At 43.2% G+C, this 12,301-nt stretch overlaps 1 long non-coding RNA gene across 5 annotated transcripts in view; it reads left to right on the top strand.

Annotated features, from left to right (window-relative positions):
- The window catches only part of LOC101690477, a 70,658-nt gene extending 58,398 nt beyond the window's left edge, over positions 1-12,260 (top strand). For 4 of the 5 annotated variants that reach the window (XR_006607599.1, XR_006607597.1, XR_006607601.1 and 1 more), the window contains 3 exons: positions 1,824-1,972; positions 7,892-8,001; positions 12,203-12,254. This is a non-coding gene — a long non-coding RNA (uncharacterized LOC101690477). Of the gene's footprint in view, positions 1-1,823; positions 1,973-7,891; positions 8,002-12,202 lie in introns of all 5 variants that reach the window. The other variant, XR_006607600.1, reaches the window with a different exon arrangement.
- Positions 12,261-12,301: the final 41 nt, after the last annotated feature.

The raw sequence follows: 12,301 nt of genomic DNA on the forward strand, positions 1-12,301 counted from the left end.
TTTGACCCTGGATAAACCATTGTACCTGACAAAGATGGTCTTCTCAGTAAAATACGGATGATTCTAGCATGTCCTTCTACCAGATATCCATAGGTGTAGGTTGGATAATATCTATGATGTTAGATGACCGGTGTCACATGTAGAAAATACCTCCAACCAAATTTCCTTCGTCTTATCAACTTCTTTGAATCTGCTACTAGTCAGATACCACCACACAGTCCCTACTGGTTTGTGTGGTTTTGTATGTACATGCACACTCTCTCCTATGTGAACACATGTGTTCATCAGTGCTCACATTCTGGAGTCCCAGAAGAACAGGGTAATAGTTTTGTTATTAGCTTCCCAAGATCTTAGGCTTCTAATTTTCAATGCAAACCCTAAAGAAGTGATTGGATCCTTGTCCCTTGAGGGTCAGAATCCACCCTTACCCATAGAGATGGCCTTTCCTGTGAAGTAAGCCATTACCCTCTTTCCAAAGGGTGTGATGTCCATTCAGTGGTTTGCCATGACATGGGGGCCTCCTAAGACAAGAACATAGGGCGATGTCTCCTATCTAGGATATCAAAAATCACCCTCGTTGGGGCACCTGGGTGGCTCAGTGGGTTAAGCCGCTGCCTTCGGCTCGGGTCATGATCTTAGGGGCCTGGGATTGAGTCCCACATCGGCCTCTCTGCTCAGCAGGGAGCCTGCTTCTCTCTCTCTCTCTCTCTGCCTGCCTCTCTGTCTACTTGTGATCTCTGTCTGTCAAATAAATAAAATCTTTAAAAAAACACCCTCATCCTGTTACCATTTCCATGCCTATAGCCACTTCCTTCTAGACAACCTTTTCCTGAGCCACCAGTGAATGGCTAGGTGTATCTAGGTCCTCACCTTTGAGGACACTCAAAGAGCTGGGTTCACGCCCAGTAAGCCTTCCTTCCAATCTGATCCCGGGCAAGGCATGGACCCAGCAGGGATCATCACCTTCTTCCCTCAGGGGTACCATTGGTTCCCCAAATCCTCCATAAACATCCTTGTGTGACCCCCTCTGCTGAGCATGATCTGGATTTAGTGATTCACTTTTATTCCACAGAACATGGTAACATGACCCAAAGGCCCTGCTGAAATTTAGTCATAAAAGCTCATTGCTCAGCTCCAAGTTCACTCTGACCCATGTTCTCTATCAGATCCTCATACCTGAGGACAAGCCCTTAGGTTGAACCATGACACAGATATATGCACGTGGCCTAGCACTGTTGATCACAAAAGACAGTGGAAATCTCAGATGGGTCATATCTAGCCAATGCCCCTAAGTGAGCTCAGGTTCTCAGTGAGGCAGGTCCTCCCTTGGTGTTGAACAACAGCCCCAACCTAAAGAGAGACTCTGGAAGGAGCCCCCAGGTGAGCACTGTTGGATTCTTGATCCCTTGAGACTGGGAGACAATGTTTGTGGGTTCAACCACTGAGTATGGAGAAATGTGGTCACACAGCACTGGGAGAAGGGCACTGATACTGTTAAAATGCCCGAGGCCCTGGTCCTCCCTCTCTGCTCTCTGCTCTCTGGCCACCCTGGCCTCCTCTCTAACCTCCACTCTGGGAATATCAAAGTCTGCCTCTGATCCTCTGCTCCATGGTGACCTCTGACAGGCTGAATACACTCAGGTTTGTGCAGGGCTGTCTCCTTTTCCTGCCACAGGAATTCTACATGTCTTCTCAGTCTATCCATGTCATACCCCCACCTGGTGGAGCTCAGGACTTCATTGTAGTCCCTTGCTCTTTTCCTATGGAGCAATTGCTCTTTTCATTCACAATTTTGTTTCTTGTTTGTCAATCTTCTCTTATAGACCCTGAGCTCTAGAGGGAGAACCTGGTTGGCTGATAAGCATTGGTACCATCTAAGTGTACAGTGCCCAGTGGCAAAATGAACACAAAACAAGATCCATCCCAACACTGACCAGCTCCATTGTTTGAGCCTCATTGATTTTGCTCATGTGTAAGTCCTTTTGTTTTCTTTTTTAGGCTCAAACTCATAACCCTGAGATCAAGTATCCTACTGTCTGAGAAATACAGGTGCCTCTTTGGTCATTTTTAAAAGATTTAGGTTGGTAGCTATTGAAGTTTGGTGATTTCAACATGTTGTAGGCATATTACATTATGTTAAATTACCAAGTAACTCTCCAAATTTTGGTAGCATGTCACCACAGATGTCCTCCCATGACAGTGTTGAGTGGCTCTTAAAATTGGGAGACTGAAATCCTTTATGTGATCTTTTCGGAAGGCAGATTCCCTCCACCATCACTCTTCTCACTCCCTGGGTTGTCATGCACCTCTGATGCCATCAGCACAAGAGGAAATATGACAAATAAATACACAAAGGAGGGTGTTTCCAGCCAGGTCTTGAAGGCCTAAATGTACACTTTTATGCTCAATATTTTATTTATTTTTAGGTATTTATTTCTTTATTAGAGGGAAAAGAGCACAGGAAAGAGGGGAGTGGCAGAGGGAGGAGAACCAGAGAGATGCTGAGGTGAGGAGGACAGGGTTTGGCTGATATAGACCTGTGGAGGGAACAGTTTAGGCCACACAGAGCAAGTCTCCATCAACTGGTAAGCCATGAGTAATCAGTACTCTCTCAGATCCCTGTGCCCATGACCGGCCATCAGGGGAGACCTTCCAGGGATTGCTTCATGAACTCAGAGAACATTGAATGATGGGAAAATTTTCCTTATATAGGAGGGGCATGAAAAGTCAATCATGGTGATGATTCTTTTCTTGGACCAAGCCACAAAAAAGGGCTTTTTGTGGCACGAGCCACAAAAGAAGATCCCGAACCACTTCAAGAGCTCCTCTAGCTCTCACTGTGATGCCTGTGGCAGCTTCATACCTCAAGTGGTGTGGGTGGGAATAAGTTGTGCGGGTGATATGGCTGTTGATACAGCAGAGGGGAGGTGCCTACTGCAAAGTTTTTATCAACAACGAAGTGCATGATTGAAACACTCAGGAGTCTACTACTGTGGGGAACATTCCTGGCTTAAAAATGTTCAAGTGGTGAAGCAGGTTGGAATCCCAGGTGTGACAGTATGATCTCAGGATCCTGAGGGGTCAGGAGAAGAACAGGTGTGGCCCGAATGCTTCAGAGTTTCCAGACATCAGTTAGGGAAAAATGGCTGAAAACCACGAAGCTAGCTCCCGGCTTTCTGTTCTGTATAGCCCTATACCCTGAATCACAGCATGGTTAGGCATTCCCTTTTCTGGGAGGGGTCAGCACAAAACAGAAGCATGGCAAGACCTACAACACCCTGCAAGTATCGTGTGGGTCTGTGTCACAGGAATGCATAGAAATTGGAGTTGGTGATGCTTGGGTGCCTCAGTTGTTTAAGCAACTGCCTTCAGCTCAGGTCATGATCCCAGAGTCCTGGGAGCGAGTGCCATATCGGGCTCCCAGCTACATGGGGAGTATGCTTCTCCCTCTGACCTTCTCATAAATAAGTAAATAAATAAATAATAAAATAAATAAATAAAATAAAATACATAAAATAAAAAATGTGAATAGATAGATAGATAGATAGATAAATTAGTTAATAAAATCTTTAAAAACAAAAAAAATTGGAGTTGGAACTCATTTGCGTGTCTGAGATAAAAATGCATTTTCACTGTCAGCATGAACACAGAGTTCTGGCAGAGACTCAGGAGTTAAGACTGGTGGATTGTTTTTTTTCTGTGAGGGTTCACTGAAGAGCTGGGGTGCAAATTTTCAGCTCCTGGATAGAGAGCCGGGTGCAGCAATATTCATCTCACCCATTGACGCTACAAGCCTTCAGGGAGTAAAACACCACCACATACTGGAATCCAGAGCTGCTTACACAGAGGGCTGTCTCTGCTGCTTAGGAGAGCTGCTTTTGCACTAGCTGACTTACACCTGAGGATCAAGGCAAGAGATCCCTCCCCTTGAACACAATCACTTGAACAACTTCCTCCTCTCAAGTTTACTGATAATAGAGGGTTGCAAAGCTTCAGAGCTTAGGGAAAACACTAAGTAACATTCTTTTATTTTTATTTTGTAGGCTTTTTAAATTTTTTCAGATTTTTCATCTCTTTTAAAATAATTTTTATTAGAAAGAGAGAGTTGGGGGGGGCTTTGCCACTACTAAAGTGTGGCATGAGGCAAAACTAGAAAGAAAGAACTTTATTATTAGTCTCTTCGTGGTATAACCAAATGTTTTGTATTTATTCTACATGCTTGAAAAATTATCTTTCTATTTTTTAAACTATGCATGAATTATTTCATTTTTATCTTTAATATTGAAAGAAAAGACGTTATATAATTTACTTTCTCAAATGTCTTAGGACTTCTGGCAGGGATTCTCCTCAACCACACTGTATCACCAAAGGTCTTGGAGGTGATCCTTGACTGTGTTCTCGAACATGAAACGATAATAGTAGACATTCCTGCATCGTGTTTGTTTCTTTTTTGTTGTTGTTCTTACTGCAATGATAAGTACTAATTAATTTAGTTACGTACTTATTAAGTGTCTTTTTCTCTATCACTTATCAACTCCAAAAGGGCAGTCACCTTTTCTGTTTTATTCACCAATATAGAATCAATTGCCTAGCACAATGACACATGAGTTAGGAACTCAATAAATACCTTGGAATGAATAAATATGTAAAAAAAGAAAGAGAAATTCTTTCACAGTTTAGAAGTATAATTGAAAATCTGTAAATACGAAATAAAGATTGATTCAACAGAGTAAATGGTTGCAAATTTGTTGTCACAGAATGGGCCATTAGTGTCTAGATTTTTTTTCTTTTTACTATTCTTTCATTACTATTTTCACTAAGATTTGTTAGTCTTCAAAGTGAAAAATAGACATATTGTCTGAGAAAAGAATAAATAATTATTTTAGATGTAGGGTAAATACCAGAACCAGCACTAAGTTGAGGCAATTGATGCATCCAGAGCACAGGCTGTCAGGAGACATGTACACCTAGGTTTGCACAAGCCTCATCCATGAATCTTCATGACCCTGCAAGTGATTGGCTCCTTAAATTTTGTATCCTAGGGGCCTCACTTGCCTCATTCTGGTATCTATGTTAATTTATCTATTATTTATTCTTTCTATAAGCTTATCTTTGAAAGAGAAATGAGTGCATTTCCAGGCTATCTCAGCTTGCCAACAATAGGTTCATGAATGTCCTTCTTTTCATACACAAGATTTATTTCCTTCTCTTGACTGCCTGCCAAACCCACATAACAAAACTTCCAGATTGGTGACAACAATCTATTTCCTTTCCTCCAATTCCATACTGCTAATTGTGACCAAGCTTACTGGCTGCACTAAACATTTTTGTTATTCAGCCTTAGGTGGTGTGTAATGAGACTTGTTACTCTTTTCTTCATCACTTTGTGCAGGCCAGAGATTATAAATGAAGTGTTGGGTCTCAGTGCATAGATACTTTTTTTTGCCTTCAGCATACTTAATGTTAACTACTTCCCAACATTAAAAATTATCAATTTTGTAGGAAAATCCAGATGTACAAAAATCTCAAAAATAAAAAAAGCATTTTAGCAGATTTTCCTTATTTATTTTGGAGAAAGAGGGAGAGGATGTGCATGTGCATGAGTTGGAGGAGCTGCAGAGGCAGAGGGAGAGGAAGAGAAATCTAAACAGACCCCATGCTGAGCAGGCAGCCCTGATGAAGTTCTAGAACCTAGGTGAGGTTCAGTGGGCTGAAGTCTGGAGTCCATGACCAAGAAAGAATTCTTGAGACATCTTTGGTGCAAAATGGTAGTTTATTAAAGCATGAGGACAGAACCTGTGGGCAGGAAGAGCTGCTGCCCTGGGTTGTGAGCGATGGCAGGTTACCTACCCTGTGGTTGGGGGAAGGTGAAGGGAAGGGAGGTTTCAACAGAGTTTTCATATCCTAAAGAGGGCCTACAGGGTGCCGGAATACCAGAGGCCTTGCCCTTGTGGCTTGATCAATGTTGTCTTTAGGCCAGCCATTAACATCAAGATAGTTGGGAGAGGCTTGGTGGGATGTCACAATCCTACTATCAATCCAATCGTCTTCGTGGGTGAGATTTAGGTTTAGAAGAGATTTAACTATATTTACTATATTCCCTTCTACCTCAGCCTCATTCAGTTTTGTTTATGGTGGGGAGGGAGATAATTAGTGCTTGAGGAACTGAGTTATTTGCCTCTGGCTATTGATTTGTAAACCAAGGGAGACTCTTGTCTTGCAGGATTGTGATCTCTGCAAGTTAACTATTTGTTTATCGTTTATGGCTGTCAGGGGTGCCTGAGGAATGTCACACACATTACCGAAGGGGAGCGGATAGAGAGGGGGTCCAAGGTGCTAGCTTTTGCTTTGTCTTCAGCCAGACTCCTGCTCCCTCATCAGCTCCACATAAGTCTTGATCTCACAACCCTGAGATCAGGACCTGAGCCAAAGCCAGGAGTTGGATGCTTAATCAACTGAACCAACCAGGTGCCTCATAAACCACATTTTTAAAAAAATAAAATCTGACAAGGGTCTTTTAATACATTGCTCCAGTCAGCTGGAGCTTTCTTAACATTCAGCTGAAATAAATACCTTTCTTAGTGACGAGGGAGCAGGAGGCTGGCTGAAGACAAAACAAAATCTGGCACCTTGCACCCCCTCTCCACCCGCTCCCCTCCGTAATATGTGTAGCATTCCTCAGGCACCCCTGACTGCCATAAAATGATAAATAGTTAACTTGCAGAGATCACAATCCTACAGAACAGGAACCTCCCTTGCTCTACAGATGTCCTAGAGAGCTACAAACAGGAAGGTTACCTTATCAATAGCACAATTTTCCAGAGGCAAATAACTCTCAGTTCCTGAAGCCCTCATGTCTCCCTCCCCACCATAAACTGAAGGAGGCTGAGGTAGAAGGGAATGTAAATGATAGCAGGATCATAACACTCCACCAAGAATCTCCCTTCCCTTCACAACCTCCCAACGGCAAGGTATATAACCTGCCATCTCTCACAACCCAGGGCAGCAGCTCTTCCTGCCCATGGGTCCTGTCCCCGTGCTTTAATAAACCACCATTTTGCACCAAAGATTGAAAGACCCGCGGATCCCCTTACCCAAGAATTCAACACTGCCACAGGATGCAAACAGCAAGAGGTTCTTTATTGTTATGCAGGCGCCTGCAGGTGGTCAGCGCGCTCCTGCGGGTGGTCAGCAGCTCCTGCTAGCTGAACACACCTGGCTGAGGTGGTGCAGGATTTTTATAGACAGGTACAAATAACTCCCGGATGGGACGGGGCCGATTGGCTGACAATTTGAACATTTGAAAAAAGGCATACTTGGTGTTAGCGGATTGGCTTTGGAAGACCCCCTCGCGCGAAGAGAAAGGCGGGAAGGGGAAACAAAGAGGGGAAGTTTGACCTTATTACTCAGCAGAAAGACATCCTGCCTACGTGACTATGCAGCCCCCTGTCTATGTGACCTACGTGACCATGCAGCCCCCTTGCTTATGTGACCATGCCTCGGCTATTAGGAGAAGGTATCTTGTTCAAACAGGAGACAAGTGTCATGCCCTAAAAGCCAAGCAGTTACAGAAAGGCAAAAGAGCAGTTACATTGAATTCAACCCTGGGGGAAGGGTCTTTTCACTGCAAGGGGAGGAGGGGTACTCTTACACAACAAAAGAGCAGTTAATTAGTTAACGATGGGGGCGGGGGGGGGGTGGTCTTTCAAGATGTCTCAAGAATTCTTTCTTGGTCCTCGGCTCCAGACCTCAGCCCACCGAACCTCACCTAGGTTCTAGAACTTCATCATAGGCGCCCGAACATGGGGCTGTGAGTCTTTACATTTGGATTCTGAGCTTCGGTGCAAAATTGGTGAGTACCTTCTCTCCTTTTCCTTGACTCTCATTTCAGGGCTTTTCAAGGAGTATGGGCTTATTGGAACACTTGCATGTCAATTACTCAGGCTGTAATCCTATAGCCTGTGGCTGCTCTACAGGGAGGAGAGCGTCTGCCTTTTGGCTGTAAGTAGTACCCTGGCCGGAATGGCAATAAGACCCAGAAACTTGATGGCCTCTCTGTATTCCTGTTCTTATGGAAAGTTGTCTCTCTTGGGCACGGGACAGCCACCTAAGTCACCAGGATGGCTGCCAAATCTTAAGACTCCCGTGTGAGGTTTCCTCCTGATTGATCTAATGTGATCCCCTCACATCCCTGGTCTAGCCACTTCTCTTCGCGCGAGGGGGTCTTCCAAAGCCAATCCGCTAACACCAAGTATGGGACATCCACTGGGAGCCGGCCGAAACCAGTACCCGATTGAATTAAAACGCAACCGGGGACTGTTTCCTAGGGAAGTTGGCTGCAAGGACCACATGTGTTGAAATGTTGCTTAGACCATGATGGAGTTCAGTCTTTACTGTTTCTTGTCAGTGTCTTCTACAGACTACTTAAAGCTATGAAATTGGGTAATTTCCCCTTGCCAAACTTTTCTAGTATTTCCATGGGTTAAAATGGCAAAACAGTATGCAGTCTTCAGGACAGACAATGGCATGGCATGGCACAGTATTTTGGTCCATTCACCAGGCACCCATCAGCAGCTTAGGATGCGATGGGGAAGAGGAGTGATGCTGATGAGGGAGCAGGAGGCTGGCTGAGGACAAAGCAAAAGCTGGCGCCTTGCACCCCCTCTTCACCCTTTCCCCTCCATAAGTGTAGCATCCCTCAGGCAGCCCTGACTGCCATGAACAATAAGCAAATAGTTAACTTGCAGAGCTCACAATCCTGCTAGACAGGAGTCTCCCTTGGCTTACAAATGTCCTAAATCTCACTAACAAAGACGATTGATAGCAGGATTGTGACACCCCACCAAAAAGTCTCCCAACTATCTTAATGTTAATGGCCGGTCTAAAGACAACACTGATCCAGCAGCAAGGGCAAGGCCTCCAGCAGGCCTGGAACATCCTGGCACCTTGTAGGCCCTCTTTAGCATATGAAAACTCCACTGACACCTCCCTTCCCCTCACCTTCCCCCAACAGCAGGGTACATAACCTGCCATCCCTCACAACCCGGGGCAGCAGCTCTTCCTGCCCACGGGTCCTGTCCCCATGCTTTAATAAACCACCATTTTGCACCAAAGATGTCTCAAGAATTCTTTCTTGGTCGTCGGCTCCGGACCTCAGCCCACCAAACCTCACCTAGGTTCTAGAACTTCATCAATGCCAGCACCCTTCCAGGGCCTTTTATGGCAGGAATGTCTTCCCGGGTAAGGCAGGATGGTGATCAATAGGGATTTTTGTTGAGGGACGCCTCTGGACACTTTTGAGACATGGGAACCTCTGACATATCCTGCGTGGGATGCCACCCAGGAGTCTGGGGGTATTTGGTAATGGACCTTCTTTACTTTTCTGGAAGCATGGCCTCAGTAGGCTTCCTCAGTTCCCAAGTACTCTACCTTGGGGTGCCTTTTAACCCACTGGAAATAATTTGGGTTGCAAAACTTAGGAAAGGACTGAGTTCCTGTAACACTGCATGGCCTCAGTGGGATCTATCAGTTAGATCTTCTCTGCAGGAAACAGGGCAAATGGACCTTGGATACTCCTTCATTGCTCATACCTAGGCCTTCATTGCTCTACACCAGGACACCAAACTAAGGGGCTTTTGCAGAACATGTTTGCCTGAACAAGTCAGCTAGTAAACTTCCTCCTAACATATTGGATGATAATTATGTACATAAGCCTTCTAATAAACCCAGGTTCCTGGGCCATCCCTAGCAAAGTGTACTCTGACTTTATTTCTCTCTGCTTCTCCTAATAGATGTGGGGGCTTCTCCCTCACTCATTTCCCGTGTCAATGGCTAGAACTGGAGCCAACTGGGGTTAGTCTAACTCAAGACAGAGACCGTAAGGAATATTCCCAAGCAGCTGCCGAAACTTTGTTTCGGGGAAGTTTCCCTGTCTTCTCTGGCTTGACTTGGACTGCTTAACCCCTCCTCCCTTGCTGGTGGGAAAGTATGGCGTCTGCTCCTCTGTTGGGGCTTATGAGCTCTAAAACCGGGAATCCTTTCTCTGCCTCCTGGCAGCACTTTGTTTCTTCTGTTGCCACCTTCTCCTGTTTCTGTACCAACGTGCATTCAGCCTGCATGACCAGCCTCTATCTAGATCATGCACCATGGCTCCTCCTCTCCTCACTGTCAAGGAGCAAGAAGAGCACCCTCTGGACCTAACACTCCCCACTCCAGATCTTCCTACCCGTGTCTCTGGTAAACATTCAAAGTGGAGTGGGCCCAGGTGGAATGTAAATAAGTATTGGAATTATACTTGAGTTTGGAACTTACACTTAAGTTTGTTGGTTTAATTAAGATAGACCTGTCTTTTAAGTTATCAGCAGTAAATGTGAAACTTTGAAGTTTACTAAAGGTTAAATAAGCTTGTGTTATTTGTTAAAATCTGTTAGCAAAGAAATGAATAAACTAATGGTTAATAGTCTATCTCAAAGTTTTAATGGGTAATTGCTGAAGTAGCTTTCAAAGTCTTTGGTAACCTGAAACTTTAAAGTTTTGGTTGGATGACAAATGGGATTAAATTGTGGACATCTAGGTCTTAACAGGATAAAATGCTAAGTCGTTAATTACTGGATGTAGGTTTGTGCTTTTGACTTCTTACTGAAAAGAAACTAAGAATATTTAAATCTTTTGGTAAACATGTTTTGCACTTAACTGATTCATAAATTTTCCATCTAAAGAATTCTGTTGTAACAGTTCACAATTGATTAATACTTAGTCTTCACTAGAGATTAAGGTGTTTCTAAGAATACAAAATGCTTTGTGTAACTAAGACTGATGGAAATAAGGGAAACAACTCTGTATGGAGGAAAGTAGGAGATATGTAAGAAAGACTCAAGGAATGGAGGTACATTTTGTTGAGGATAAGAGAAGGTAATTTTGTCTTAAATGAGAAGGTTGTTTGTAAGGAAATGACTTGGGACAAAACCTGAATGCAAAAGAAAGTTGTAGAAGGTGTGAAGGGAAATCTTTTTTTTTTTTTTTGAGATTTTATTTATTTGGCAGACAGAAATCACAAGTAGGCAGAGAGGAGGCAGAGTAAGGAGGAAGCAGGTTCCCTGCTGAGCAGAGAGCCTGATGTGGGGCTCGATCCCAGGACCCTGGGATCATGACCTGAGCTGAAGGCAGAGGCTTTAACCCACTGAGCAACCCAGGTGTCCCAAGGGAAATCTTTAGAAAAGAAACTTTAGCTATGGTCAGAACTGACTAAGATTGAAATGAATGGGCTTTAAAGGTACATTGGTATAAGATTGAAATTGTCTCTGTCCAAAAGGACAAAGTTTTCTTAGATAATTGATCTGCTGTTACGAAAATGTAAATGGTTTTCTCTTTGCCTGCCCAGAAAACCCAGTTTCTATGTTTTGTTTTATCACGTGTTTAACATCCCTAATTATATTTAGGCATGTGCTTTAAAACGTTATAAGATTTTAGCAAATATTGACAAGATTTAAGTTTTAATTCTCTTTAACTGAGGCTTTTCCTTGGTATGCTAAGTGACTCATGAAGTACTACTGTACCAATGATAAACCTTGGGTTACATTTGGGAAAATGCTATAACTATTCTAGAGATTATGCATTTCCTAACGTTTTAATGTTTTGAGAGATCATCTCTTGATATTGTAATTATGGAAATGATATGTGTCACAGAAATAAGCTGATTTACTTGCCAGCTAAATTGTAAACTCTCCTGGTCAGCTCAAACCATATACATTCTGAGTTTTTGTCATTTATAATTGTTTTAATTCTCTTGTAAAATGAGTTTTATCTCCAAGGAGATTCATATAAAGGACTTTCAGGACAAATACAGATATTTTATACACTTGAAAATAATAAAACTGAAATGGGTAAGAATTTCCAAAACTAACTAAAGCCGCATTCACCAGATTTAGTAACATGGGACTAAATGAACTAAAAGATTATAGTGTTGTGTCTCTTAATGTTTTGTCTTACTTTAAACATTGCTGGTTCTCTCTAATGTTTGCTCTTCCAGACTAGGGATACTTTTTCTTAAGTTATCTGTAACTTATAGAGATGTAAAAGTGCTCAAGGCATTCAAATTTTCTATCTGAACCCTCTGAAACCAAAAGGTCTCAGTAAGTATTCTTTCTTCCATGGCAATCAGTCATTTGCATAAGTTCAATAAGAATCTGTTCTCCTTTAACAGGACACCATTGAGAACTGGTTATTTTACCAAGGCTTTGACATATTTGAGAAAGACATGCATAGACTCAGATATGACCAGACAGCTTTAAGGAACTAAGGT

This window comes from Mustela putorius, unplaced genomic scaffold (assembly GCF_011764305.1).
Source record: "Mustela putorius furo isolate JIRA1106 unplaced genomic scaffold, ASM1176430v1.1 tig00000695_pilon_pilon_pilon, whole genome shotgun sequence".
NCBI classification, from domain to species: Eukaryota; Metazoa; Chordata; class Mammalia; order Carnivora; family Mustelidae; genus Mustela; species Mustela putorius.